The sequence below is a fragment of the Heliconius melpomene genome, chromosome 4, assembly GCF_056956725.1.
Source record: "Heliconius melpomene rosina isolate 202511_hmr_F chromosome 4, ASM5695672v1, whole genome shotgun sequence".
NCBI lineage: Eukaryota > Metazoa > Arthropoda > Insecta > Lepidoptera > Nymphalidae > Heliconius > Heliconius melpomene.
The window spans coordinates 10,638,771-10,651,793 of record NC_140392.1 but is presented as its reverse complement, the minus strand read 5'-3'; the positions used below and the strand labels follow the sequence as shown (position 1 = coordinate 10,651,793).

At 40.6% G+C, this 13,023-nt stretch overlaps 1 protein-coding gene and 1 long non-coding RNA gene across 3 annotated transcripts in view; both read right to left on the bottom strand.

The window, feature by feature from the left end:
* Window positions 1-13,023, bottom strand: part of LOC146539738 (neurotrimin-like) — a 148,324-nt gene that overhangs the window by 4,936 nt on the left and 130,365 nt on the right. The gene's annotated exons all lie outside the window — the stretch shown is intronic.
* Window positions 8,416-10,448, bottom strand: LOC146539740 (uncharacterized). 2 transcript variants are annotated; one of them, XR_014877976.1, is made up of 2 exons: window positions 10,407-10,448; window positions 8,416-8,456 (listed from the first exon to the last, which is right to left on the bottom strand). It is a non-coding gene; the product is annotated as an uncharacterized LOC146539740 (long non-coding RNA). The 2 variants fall into 2 exon arrangements; XR_014877975.1 differs by having other exon boundaries at window positions 10,363-10,444.

Below are 13,023 nucleotides of genomic sequence, written 5' to 3'. Positions count from 1 at the left end.
TTTGTATTTTATTTTTGAATTTTCAATTAATTCTCAATTCAATTTTTCTTAAATTTAAAATTTATGAAAGGCCCATTTAAGTGAAAATATTGATATTGTTAGCGTACAAGTATAAAAGTAGGTAGATTTAGGTGGAAAAAAGACAATAAAAGCAATGGCATTGTGTCAAACGGCAACAGTTGCTTGTAGGCGGAGGTATCTAGTGTGTAGTGTGTAGTGTTGTTATTGAGTGATACATGTCACTTATTGTAAGTACGTGGAACCTCTGTTCGAGTACGTTAAAAACGTGAACGGCTTCCATTTTCTAACAATAGTGTGCTATAATCAGTATCGCCGCGCCGTGCTGGTTCACACTATACCTAGTGGGTAGGTACATCTAAAGACGACAGACGAAGTTTATGAAAATGTTCTCGCATAGAACACGGGGATTATCCCGACCGACATATTCCTTTCCAAATTTTAATATCTTCAGTGTGCATAAAGTATCACTTGCTCACCCCTCCCCCCCCCCACCGGCTCCCGCGCGGAGGCGGCACGTCGCCGGTGACTGCTCGTTGCTATACAAGATTCGCCACAGTTGGGGACAGTATTGAAAAATTTGGGCCAATACCACCATCACGACCACCATCAATTTTGTTTTATGTTCCATATATTCAACTAGCGACCTTCTTACGGCTTCGCCCGCTTTTACTACTGGATTATTCATATAATGTATGTTTGCAAAGCACTTAAGATAATGTGAAAATTAATTAAACCCTAATGCAACCCGCATTTTCGTAGTTTCAATAAGGATTTTCCAATTGTTTTACACAGCAAGAATTTTTTAGTAGGTACCGTAATTTTAAATCGGTGCTACTAATCTTTTCAAGTACTTATTGAAATATATATAGATGACTATTTTTAAACGGAAGAAATTATATACAAAAACCTACCTACTAATAACTACTATAAAAAATATGAAACCAAATATATCGCGTTGAAATAATACATTCATCTCCAATTATCCAATACGTGCAAACGCATCTAAATCTTCGTTGCTATAAAGGCAGGCGGGTTTTTTTTTTCGAGCTTGTGGTTAATGCTGAAGAGGGTATTCTGTCCCTGATGAAAAGCAAGAACTACGTGGCTGCCTGTGACGAAAATTAAATAGAATGCATCGGCCGGGAATCGAACCCGGGCCGCCCGCGTGGCCGGCGAGCATTCTACCACCGAGGACTACTCATGACGCGCTTGACGTCGCGGGGCGCGTTTCGCAGCAAGGATTTTTTGATATTGTAACAACTTCTAAAGTACTTATTAAAATGAAAAACAGAAAAGACAGTTTTGATCTACATTAAATGGCCAACGTAACTAATATACTTATTTATATGCTGAGAGTAAGGGATAAGTGAAACTTGAGTAACATACAGCTGATGTGTCAACGGCGGGATGTGTCAACAATTAAATGCGTTTTTCTCTAAAACTATTCGCAATTTCGAAATAGTGTAAAAAGCAAATTTTATCTTCGTTTACCGTAAAAAATTAATAAAGTATTTTAAAGCATAAGGATTAATACCATTATGGAAAAACATCCGTCACAATAAAAAATATGTTGAAATTATTATTTTTAGACAGAAAAATGATCACTACATGTTATTCTTAAAAGATACGAATATGCCGTCGCGGACTTTTTTGTAGATCTCATTAAGAGGAACAATACTCCAGTACATTTTATTTATGTAGTTCTTACCATTAAAGCAGCGCATGCGGGAAAGTGTCTCAACGGGTAAGACTTTATACACATTTACCTTATTTATGTTAATTTACATAAAAATGTACAAATAATAAACTATATATAAACCTCCCTTGAAAAATACTCGACTTAACGGTGAAAACCGCATCAAAATCCGTTGTGTGGTTTAGAAGAAGAAGAGTTAGAAACGCCAGACAGACACGAAAAGCGACTTTGTTTTATAAGATACTAGCAACCGACAGCGGCTTCGCCCGCTTGAACTACACAATAATTTATTCAATATACTGAATTACTTTATATTTCTTGTTTGCAGCGCACTTAGTGATTTCTAATATGCACATTTCGATAACTTTGGTACCGTATTAACGTAATTGTTATAAGAATTTTGAATGGTTTAAAAAAAAGGCAACCTACATTACCTACTATTTAAGATCGGCTATAAGTATTTTTTTGTAAATACATATATTAACGATTTTTTTTAGAGCGTATATTGCAAAATATACGCAAAGATATGGTTATTTATTTTTTTACTTTTTTTTACTTTCACCATATTAACATATGTATTAATAAATAAAAAGAAATATAAGTATTAATTTGAATTATTCAAATAATTTACAATTGCATAAACAGACTTAAAGACGAAATAACTGGCCTTGACAGGGATTCATTCCTGATAGGGCTCTTATCACGTAAATTTTTATTATAGAACATTATTAATTTAAACAAAAAAAATATTATTCTTTGCTTGCTTTGCTTTACCGTTTCTAGTAACTATCAGTTAGTATCGCGGTCATACGGAAAGCAAGAGCAAGTTGATATCAAAGACACTGGGAGTCACCGGCAGAGCGAGATATTACTTTAGGTCAAAACACCGATTGGTAATGTAAAGAGCCCAAGATCGGCCTCATATGAAGTACTGTTCTCATCTCGAGGCATGTGCCCCAGTATCATTTGGAACCATATGTTTGCAGACAACTTAGAACCATTTGAATCGGTGAGGATTCAAATGGTTCTAAGTTGATAATATTGTTGATAATATTCTGTAAAACAGGCTTGACACTTTGGTTTTGCCAGCATCCATCATACCAGTCATTTTTGCATGATTCGCGATCGGAGACAAAAATTCTACTAAGTAGTTTTAAGCCTCTATTATCGATATATTAATGGACCTAATTCTTAAGTTTTTATATCTTTATAATCAACTTCACGCTGTATCCAGCGCACAGTGGGGTGGGCCGAAGGAATCTACAGCTAAGATACTCCGTTCCCTTTTTTCCGCCGACTTCTGGAGGAATTGCGTATTAAGTGATGGAACTCAACGTCACGCTTTGCCTCGACACCAGAGCGAAGAAATGAAAATATAAATTTAAATAAATATTTCATTTCCTCGAGTAGACATAAAACCTACAACCAGTCGCATTTACTATAACACTTTTGTGCTTCTGCACCACGACTGGCCTCTTTATCTTTCTTTTTTCAGCTTCACGCTGTATCCCGCACAGAGTATAGGCAAAGGGAACCGAGCGTTGAGACACTCCTTTCCCCACTTTCCACTAAATTTTTCAAGGCATTGCGTGTTGGGTGGCCGAACTTCACGCCTGGCTTTTGAATTGTTGCTAGAGCGAAAAAACAAAAATATTAATGTACAATAATGCATTACCTCGAGTGGAAATCGAACCCACACACTTGTGCCCCTGCGCCACGAAGGCCTATATTTTTCATGTCCAGTTTTCGCTTTTATATCCTTTAATTATATGTAGAATATGAAATACATTATATAGTTAATAGATGTTATAACTTATATCCCGAAAAACACACCCTCAGGGGTCGAATTTCGAAAAAAAAACTTGTTTCCAAATCCATGTCAAATTCCCATCTAGGGTAGCACGTAGACACTAAAATAATTCGTATGTAAAATTTGAGACTTTTGACCAGCACTTGTAATTACGGAATTGCATATACAATATCAACCCCAAAATTACATGCTTAGGTATCAAATTTAGCAAAATCTCGTCTTAGTTAACAACTATTTCCTATAAGTAACGCTCATGCAAAATTTGAGACTCCTAGCACTTATAGTAACGAAGTTTCATACAAACTATCAACCCTAAAAACAACCCTTTAGGAGTGGAATATTGAAAATTCGCGTCTCAGTGTGTACTTACATCCTATAAGTAACGTCCATAGAAAATTTGAGACTCCTAGCACTTATAGTGACGAAGTTTCATACGAGCTTCTTCTTCCTCCTGGCATTAATCCCGGCTATTGCCAGGGTCTGCCCTCCTACTCAACCTACTCCACTTTGCACGGTCTTTTGCGTCCTCGGTGGTTAGACCTTTGGCTCTCATGTCCTGCATCACGACATCCAGCCAGCGCTTCCTTGGGCGTCCAGGAGGTCTCACTCCAGGAACTGATATAGCAAGGCACTTGCAGGAGCTTATCCGCTACGTCACGGACCCCAAGACTACCTCGAATGAATGTGTTGCGTATGCGGTCAGACCACGTTACGCCGCACATCCACCTCAGCATCTTCATTTCCGTGACGTGAAGCTCCTGAGTGTGCCGAGATAGTGCCGGCCAACATTCGCTGCCGTATAAAAGAACCGGTCGGATGATGCTCTTGTATATCAGCCCCTTGAGCTTGGGCGGTATTCTGCGGTCGCAGACCACACCAGTGACCTCCCGCCATTTGGCCCAGGCAGCGCTTATCCGCCCTTGGACATCGTGATCGATGCCTCCAGACTCGTGCATAACGGATCCAAGGTACCTGAACTTCTCCGACTTAACGGCTGGCTCAGGACCTATAAGGATGGTGCTCGAGTCCCGGCTCCCGCAGGCCATGTACTCTGTCTTCGACACATTTAGTTTAAGACCGCCGTTCTCAAGCGTACCCTTCCAGAGGTTCACTTTACGCTCCAGCGTCAGTCGGTTCTCGGCAATGAGTGCTATGTCGTCGGCATACATCATCAGCCATGGAGGCTGGTCCTGGATGTGAGCCGAGACAGTATCGAGCACTACATTGAATAAGAACGGACTAAGAGCCGAGCCCTGGTGAACCCCTACTGTAATCGGGAAGGGTCTAGTGTCGCCAACAGCAGTCCTAACCATAGAAGCGGAATCGTGGTACATGTCTCTGATGATCTCAATATAGGCCTCAGGGATCCCTTTGGATCGCAATGCCCACCAGATACACTGACGAGGCACACAGTCAAAGGCCTTCTGCAGATCTAAAAAGGCCACATGCAGAGCTCTCCTTTTTTCCCTGTATGCCTCCATCAAAGTTCTGAGGGCGAAAATGGCGTCCATGGTGCCCGATCCTGGCTGAAATCCATATTGAGACTCAGAGATAGTACACTCTCGGCGGAGCCTGAGGTCGATCATGCGCTCGAAGAGCTTCATGGTATGACTCATAAGCTTAATGCCCCTATAACTACCACAATCTTGAACACTGCCCCTTCCTTTGTAAATAGGGGTAATGAAGCTAAGCCGCCACTGATGCGGCATCTTACCAGTGTTCAAGATATGGTTAAAAAGGTCAGTAAGCATGAGCACACCAAGAGAGCCCTACGATTTCCACGCTTCGATCGGAATGTCGTCAGGTCCCACCGCTTTTCCGTTCTTCATGCGTCGAAGGCAATTACGTGTTTCGTCAAGGGTTATTGGGGCAATAAGTCCGAGGTTAGGCGGTGGGTCGTGATGAAGACTGCATGGGTGCTGAGTATTCAGCAACTCCTGGAAGTAGCTTCTCCACCTCTCCTTCACAGAGGCATGAGTACAGAGCAGCGTGCCCTGGGAATCTTTGACGCAAAGACATTTTGCGATATCTTGCGTCACTTTATCCCGGGAACGTGCCAGTTTGTAAATGAGCTTCTGCCCCTCCACAGTTTCAAGTTTATCATACAATGGTGACAAACTTTCACTGCGGGCTCTGGCTACAGCTCTTTTACAGGCATGTTTAGCTACTGTGTACTCCAGTCTGTCTTCAGGAGAGTTGGATTCCTGCCACTTCTTAAAAGCAGCCTTCTTTTCACGAGTCACCTCCTGCACCTCGTCATTCCACCACCATGTCTCCTTGTCGATGACACGTCCTCCCCTAGAAAGGCCAAGAACTCGCCTGCCCGCCGCAATGATTGCCGACTGAGCCCGATCCCAAGCATCCTGAACAGTCTCGGTGTTAGTCGAAATGTCGTGACTTTTCACCTCTGCCAGGAAGTCCGTCTGCATCGGTCCATTCAGCAACCACCACTTGATCCGAGGCCTACGTTTCTCGGCTACTTTCTTCTTCGGAGTGACGTTAAAGTCCATGACAAGAAGACGATGTTGGGCCGTTAGGCTTTCGCCTGGAATGACCTTACAGTTAGTTACCCTGCCCATATGACACCGTCTGGTCAATAAGTAGTCTATTTGAGTTGAGTAGGACCCGCTCTTATACGTGATAATGTGCTGAGAATTCTTTTGGAAGAACGTATTCACGACGGCCAGATCAGACGCAATACAGGTTCTCAGAATGTTTTCTCCCTCTGCATTGCGAAGACCGTGCCCAAAACCCCCGTGAACACGTTCATACGGCTCAGCAGCCTTACCGACGTGCCCGTTCAAATCCCCCCCAACTAAGACCACTTCGGTAGACGGCACAGCAAGTAGCACCCCTTCATACTGCTCCCAGAATGTCTCCTTTTCGGCCGCGCTACATCCCGCCTGGCGAGCATAGGCACTGATTAAGTTTGTGATAACGCCCTCAATCAGTACCCTCACTCGCATCAAGCGGTCGGAGCGACGGTCAACTTCAAGGAGCCCATTCTGAAGCTCTTCAGAAAGCACTACCGCTACACCGTTTCTACCCGAAGGTGACCCAGTGTATATAAGCCGGTAACCCTGTCCGATGTTACGGGACTTGTTGCCCTTCCAGCGAGTTTCCTGGAGGAAAGCACACTGTACCCGACGTCTCATGAGTACATCTGCGAGTTCCCTGCATCGTCCGGTTAGAGAGCCAATATTCCACGTTGCAAAGCGGAGTTTTCGTCTGGGTACTTGCGTCTTTAACCGTGCCCGTACTTGACACGGTAGCCCTTGCCCACTTGTCGCAGGTGTAGGGCGATGTGCCTGCGCGTCGTTATGCGGCGACGCCCTAGCCGTACCCAGTCTGTTGTTGGTTCGTTCCATATTGTGGCTGTTTGTGGTTTTCCTGGAGCGACTGCCGTCTGACCTCCAAAAACCCCTTTGTGAGGAAAAACCATGGGGAGAGGAAAATAGAGGGGGGTAGGATAGGTAAAGGAGGGAGCTGGAGAAAGGAGGAGGAGAGGTGGGGGGGACACCATTCTTACGGACTGGATGAGGATATAAGAGTGGCGGCTCGAGGATCTGGGGTCGCGTACCCGTATGCCCACAAACCAATATCGGACAGGTATTAGTCTGGACACCCTCTGGTCTAAAAGTTTCATACGAACTATCAACCCTAAAAATAACTCTTTAGGAGTGGAATATTGGAAATTCGCGTCTCAGTGTGTACTTACATCCTATAAGTAACGTCCATAGAAAATTTGAGACTCCTAGCACTTATAGTGACGAAGTTTCATACGAACTATCAACCCTAAAAACAACCCTTTAGGAGTGGAATATTGGAAATTCCCGTCTCCGTGTGTACTTACGTCTTATAAGTGACGTCCATGCAAAATTTGAGTAAATAATTCATTTCCTCGAGTGGGGATCGAACCCACAACCAGTCGCGCTTACAGTCATACTTTGTGTCCATGTGCCACGACTGGCCTCACTTGTTAAATCTATATAACAATGATGGCTAACCTTACGCTTTTGTTCGAGATAGAATGAAACTGTAAAAAGATTTAAGAGAAGCTGTCCGTATTAAAGAGCGCTGAATCTACGTAATTCATAGGTTCGGTGGCGGCGGCGGGGGCGCGGGGTGCGGGCGAGCTCGTCGGACTCACTTTCAAAGCGAGGTCAACTCTTCGGAAGCTCACTGCTTGACCGCTAATTCAATTCCGCGCCTAAAGAACTACGTCATACTGTTACTAATAAAAAGTACACCCTGAGAAGTAACTAGAATTAGGTTAAGAACTACGAAGCTCAAATGAAAGATGTCAGCTCAGTGCGCGGCGGAGAGCATGATTATATTTTGAGATCGAAGAGGCATCTAATTAAAATATAATTCAATGAATTGGGAAGCCGGCGCCCGTTGGCGCTTGTTGGCAGTGTTCGTGGTCACTGCGCGCACAGCACACTGCATGTCGCTCGACTTGCACCAAACTTCGGATGAATTGACTAATTGGCGTCGACACTGAATTAATTGATGTGCACATGCACATGCGCAAGTATTTGTATGTGCATGTCGCCCCATATGTACATGGTATGTCCCGAGCGCTGGGACACAACACCTCGTGCGCAATCGTTTTGTTTCGGAAATATTTTACAGTAGCTGTTACAATGAGCACTTACGTGTATATTACGAGTATTTTGTCGGTACAATATTGTTTATTGTTCTGTTCGTTTATTAATCGTATTATTTTTTTATTAAATTCCAATATCGTCGGGGATAGTGCAAATCCGCGTGACTAGCATTGGATAATTTCGCGTAACTGACATTTGTAGCTAAATCTCAATTTCACGGCCATTCGACGTAAGATCCCGATTGGCAGCCTCCTGTTTGATGGGATTTTTTTTTCGACCAATATAAAGCTAGATTTCGCCTAAAAACAATACTGCGTATCTATAATCGACAATTAACAGTACCGCGTATGTCTTCAAGTGTCAGTAGAAGTGTATTTTGTAGTTTATTTTTGCTTTCAAACTCCGTCAAAACACATTAAAACAAGTAGAGCTTACTAAAGAAATCGCTAGCACGCTCGAAACGTCATAAATTAAGAACTGAACTGAACTAAAGAAATCGAAGCTTTATCTTGTTGCGACACAATCACTTTTAGATAGATAAATCTCTTTATTGCATACATATAGAAAATAAAATATTTTACAAGAGAAATATAGACCAATATTAAAAACAGATAAAAATAAAAACACAACACAATAAAGATATTTAGCGCATAGAGGCAGTATGCAAAGGCAACCTTATCACTACTAGTCATCTCTTACAGGTATAATTAAATAACAATAAGATTTATTTGTATCTATTCCTTTTTACTTTTCACTTTTAGTGCATTCTGCTTAGAAAGTCCCAAATTACTGTCTATTTTCTGAAATAACCAATGTTGCATCGGTAGCTTCAACATCAACATGTAGCAATAATGATTTGTTTCCTGAAAGAATCCTGGAACGTAAGGCTGCCATTGAGGCTGAAAAAAGATGCATGTGATCTATGTTGTTCATATAAAGCTGGCAAAATTACTTAACAAATATATCAATAACGTGTGTCACGTAAAGATTTAGCAAACGAGAAAAGACTTTAGACAAAGAGGCTGCAAAAATGGAAAGCTTCACGTAGTAACAGCCGATTTACAAGCTGTGAAATAATGTCCATTTTTGAAAGCTAGTGCAATGTATTTTAAAATGAAGTTAATTGTCCATATAAAACGCTATTGGTTTAATGAGACAACATCACATTTAAAAGCTTCCACATGCACTTCCTTTTTTATCGATTATTTGAAGAAAATCTTAGAAGAGAGTACTAAAAACGTCGTAATTTATATTGATGGTTTACATCACAAAACAAAAACGTCATAGTTTCAAACGCACTTTCGCATTTTTTTAGAAAAAGACCATACTCAAATGGAAGTGAATTCAGTTCACTACATAATAGAAAGTTAAAACATCCGGAAATATTTTTATATAGTCAATACTCCTCAGTTACCAAAGAAGCTAGCCTGAATCCATTTCCATATGAAGTAGTAACGTGTGGCCACACTTTTTTCAAGGATTATAGCATTAAACGTAATCTTATATATGATACAATCCGCCCTGGAAGAGGGGCTGGTACAGAGTGCGGCAAAGTGGTTTTATTGAAAACAAACTGAACTAATTTCAGCTATTACTACAAATATTAAAAAAGTATTACCCCATTTATTCCCTATTCACTATACTTTATTCTTATCTAAGAAAATGACTGCGACTTAAAGTTTATTTATATAAGGTACCTGAAGAATCTATTATTGTTATTCATATATGAAATATATAACAGTAATTTGCTTTTAAATTTACTGATAATATATTTTCTGAAAAAGCTCTTGGTCTTTTGTGTATTAGTACTTTGAAATTATTTATACTTGTAATACTTAAAGTTGTATAAAAGGCTGATAAAGAATCGCTCAAAGCTGATTAAAAAGTGTTATTGATAGTGTGTTTTCAATTTTATATTTAAGGGGGATTGTTTAAAAAAATACATTAATTAATAAATAATAAAATCTTCATTTTATTATGAAATATTATTTGGAACATTAATAGCACGTTTGATTTTAAAACCGTGTAACTAACTGTCAGGTTTCAATTTAATAAGATCGTGGTCAAATCAAATCAGCGTAAGTGGCGTGTCGCTTAAATTAACCACTTGTTAAACACTGTAAAGGATGATATATGACAAAAATATGTAGAAAATACCAATTATAATTCTCTATGTTAAAATGAGACCACTTGGACTTAAATTAACGATGTTATAAAGTTTTAACCTCCTCCTGTAAAATCTGATCAAATGCAGATACGCGCTCCCCACCTGTGGTATATACGCGGTTCTGCACTATCCCCGACGATATGTAACATTAGGTTTGACAAACCTCACACCCTCGCTGCAGAAAACAGAGAGACTAGAATGATCCGCGTGGCAATTGAAATACAAATACATACTAATTTCCATACATACTCGTATATGTGGCGCCGTTACATTCATTGTTATCAGATCGCGCCAACACGGATTACGAAGCACTATATTACTATAGCACGCGGTGGAGAGGTAGGCGCGAGAGGTCTAACAGTAAAATCTTTCTATACTTTATTAAAAGATCTCGGCCCTTCTAGAACGATTATTATCAGTTCATCTTTAGCACGTATTTCGAAGGCGGCATTAGTAGGATCTTTTCAAATTTGGTTAGGTAGAGGAGCGCGGACAGTGGAGCCCTTTAAGCCTACACTTGGGTCATAAGTCCCAGGCACTCTCCAATTTCCTCTCTCTGCAACGTGATGAGCTCGGCATCCGTGCGGTGAATCCATGGATTGCTAAGGAGTTTCTTCTTTCTTATTCGTTTTGTTTTGTTTTTTATATATATAAAAATTATACATATATGTATACAATGGCATTCTTTCTATAAAGTTTGAGTAGAATATATACTACTAGCACCCCCCTCCCTCCCTCGCGGCTTCGGGTGAACTTCAGCTCGCGTGAAGTACATGATTATTCATTGGAACAGAATTGACTGACAGTAAAATGTGTTGAAATCAATGAATAATTTAATTTACTCGTTCAGAAACAGCCTTAAATGTTAAATTATTGATTTGGCTAAGGATTTAGTCGCGGCCGGCTTACTCGATGACAGTGTAAAACAAGAAACAACCCATCTAATCACTACACTAGTTCCTCTTCCTTTCCGAGCGGCAGTGACATTACTGTCTGCATCGAACTAAGTGTATTACGAGTACCTATGCTCTATTCATTTATCAGCATATTTATATACTTTCTGTTTAGGAAAGAAATATAAATAATGTGTATCCTCATGAGAATGATTCACGTTTATTATAACACAGTGTATTTATTTGACCCTCTTTCACGTCGGCATAATAGTAGGACGCTGGTCCTCTGGACGTCCGCCAGTGCCCCAGATCTGCAAGCAGATGGGGTGTAATGTATCCACGCCATTTCGTTCGTCGCCTTAATGACCTGAATGGCTAGTTCGTTTTCCATCTGCCTTCACTCTTCAGCAAAACGTGATTGCTATTTCGTAATATGTGGACAAAGTATAAACACAGTAAAAACCATTATAGAACTGTTCCAAGAATCAGATGCAATCGAAGAAAAATATGGTATGGTATGGTATGGTTCTGTAGGGAACATTACTTATTCTAAATTAATATTATTACATTTACTAAAATCATCCGCACGCAGCGCATTGGAACAATTCAAACCTGTTCCGAGTTTTTTTGCTATGCGTGTCGTAGGCTGCTAGCTAGCATTGCCACGTTTAAAAGAGTCGGCTAGAATCGCTTGCGACATTCACTTGTGTATCCATTGCTCTCTTAGCTTGCATTCAATTCTCAACCTTAACTTCTTGCTATTACGTGCTAGTTTAGCTTGTATTTTCTATTGGTATTTATTTAAATTTCTTTATTTCCTTCTGTGATTATTTTCTCTTCACGTATCTGTGAGTTAAATAAATTTGGACAATTTCTCCACAAGATTTGGATTTTTAATTTTACTCATTTAGTGTAAAATAAATAAGATCATATTAAATAGTGGTATCACACCTCAACCGCTATAGTTCTTTAAATCTGGCGTTCCGAGCGTGCCAGTGCCAGAGCACAGATCACTTCGCCAATGTCACGTTGTATGGAGAAGACACGAAAAGAAAAATATATAAAATGCGTAATGGTGTACAATAATGTCAGTCAGTCTGTCTATGTCAGTCAGTCTATAACTGTCAACAGTGAGAATAGAGTAAATAGTATCAGCACTTCAGATTGTTCGATGCTTAACAAACTGTCAAGTACCATACACCCGGCACGAGCAGTGGTCGCCGGTCGGTCTCCACTCTTGGAGTAACATACATTTACGAGCTATTACATGTTGTACATATATATATGTATATTTTTTCGATAATTTGGTCGTAGATTAGCACCAGGAGCATTAACATGTGAAAGGCGAATAGGAAGCTACATCCGGCGAGGCAGGGGGAGGAGGAGTCCTCCCTATTCTTATGTTGTATGCCCCCCTTAGCCTCCCTTGGCCTTGAAGGCGACCGATGCGAAATACACTGCACTAAACAAACTTAATGTTCGAATATAAACAAGGAATACGAATGAACGGGAACTAAGCGCCAGAAAGTAAGTTAGTGAAGCTCAGGGGAGAATTGGGCAAAATAGTTTTGTGCGGAGAAACTACGTTGATGTGACAAGGTCGAGTCGTGTTGCTTATGTACTTGTTAGCGCGTAGAACTGTACACCGACTAGAGGTGGTCCAGCGCGCTGTCGATAACTGTCTTTGGCGGAACTGAACGTCTATCATAAACCATCTTTTGTGTTACAATAGAACCGACCGCCGCGGACATTTTATACACGAGATACGAGTATAGCTATATACATGTATAGCTCCAGAGCGAACGAAACCATGAACAGATTTAGTG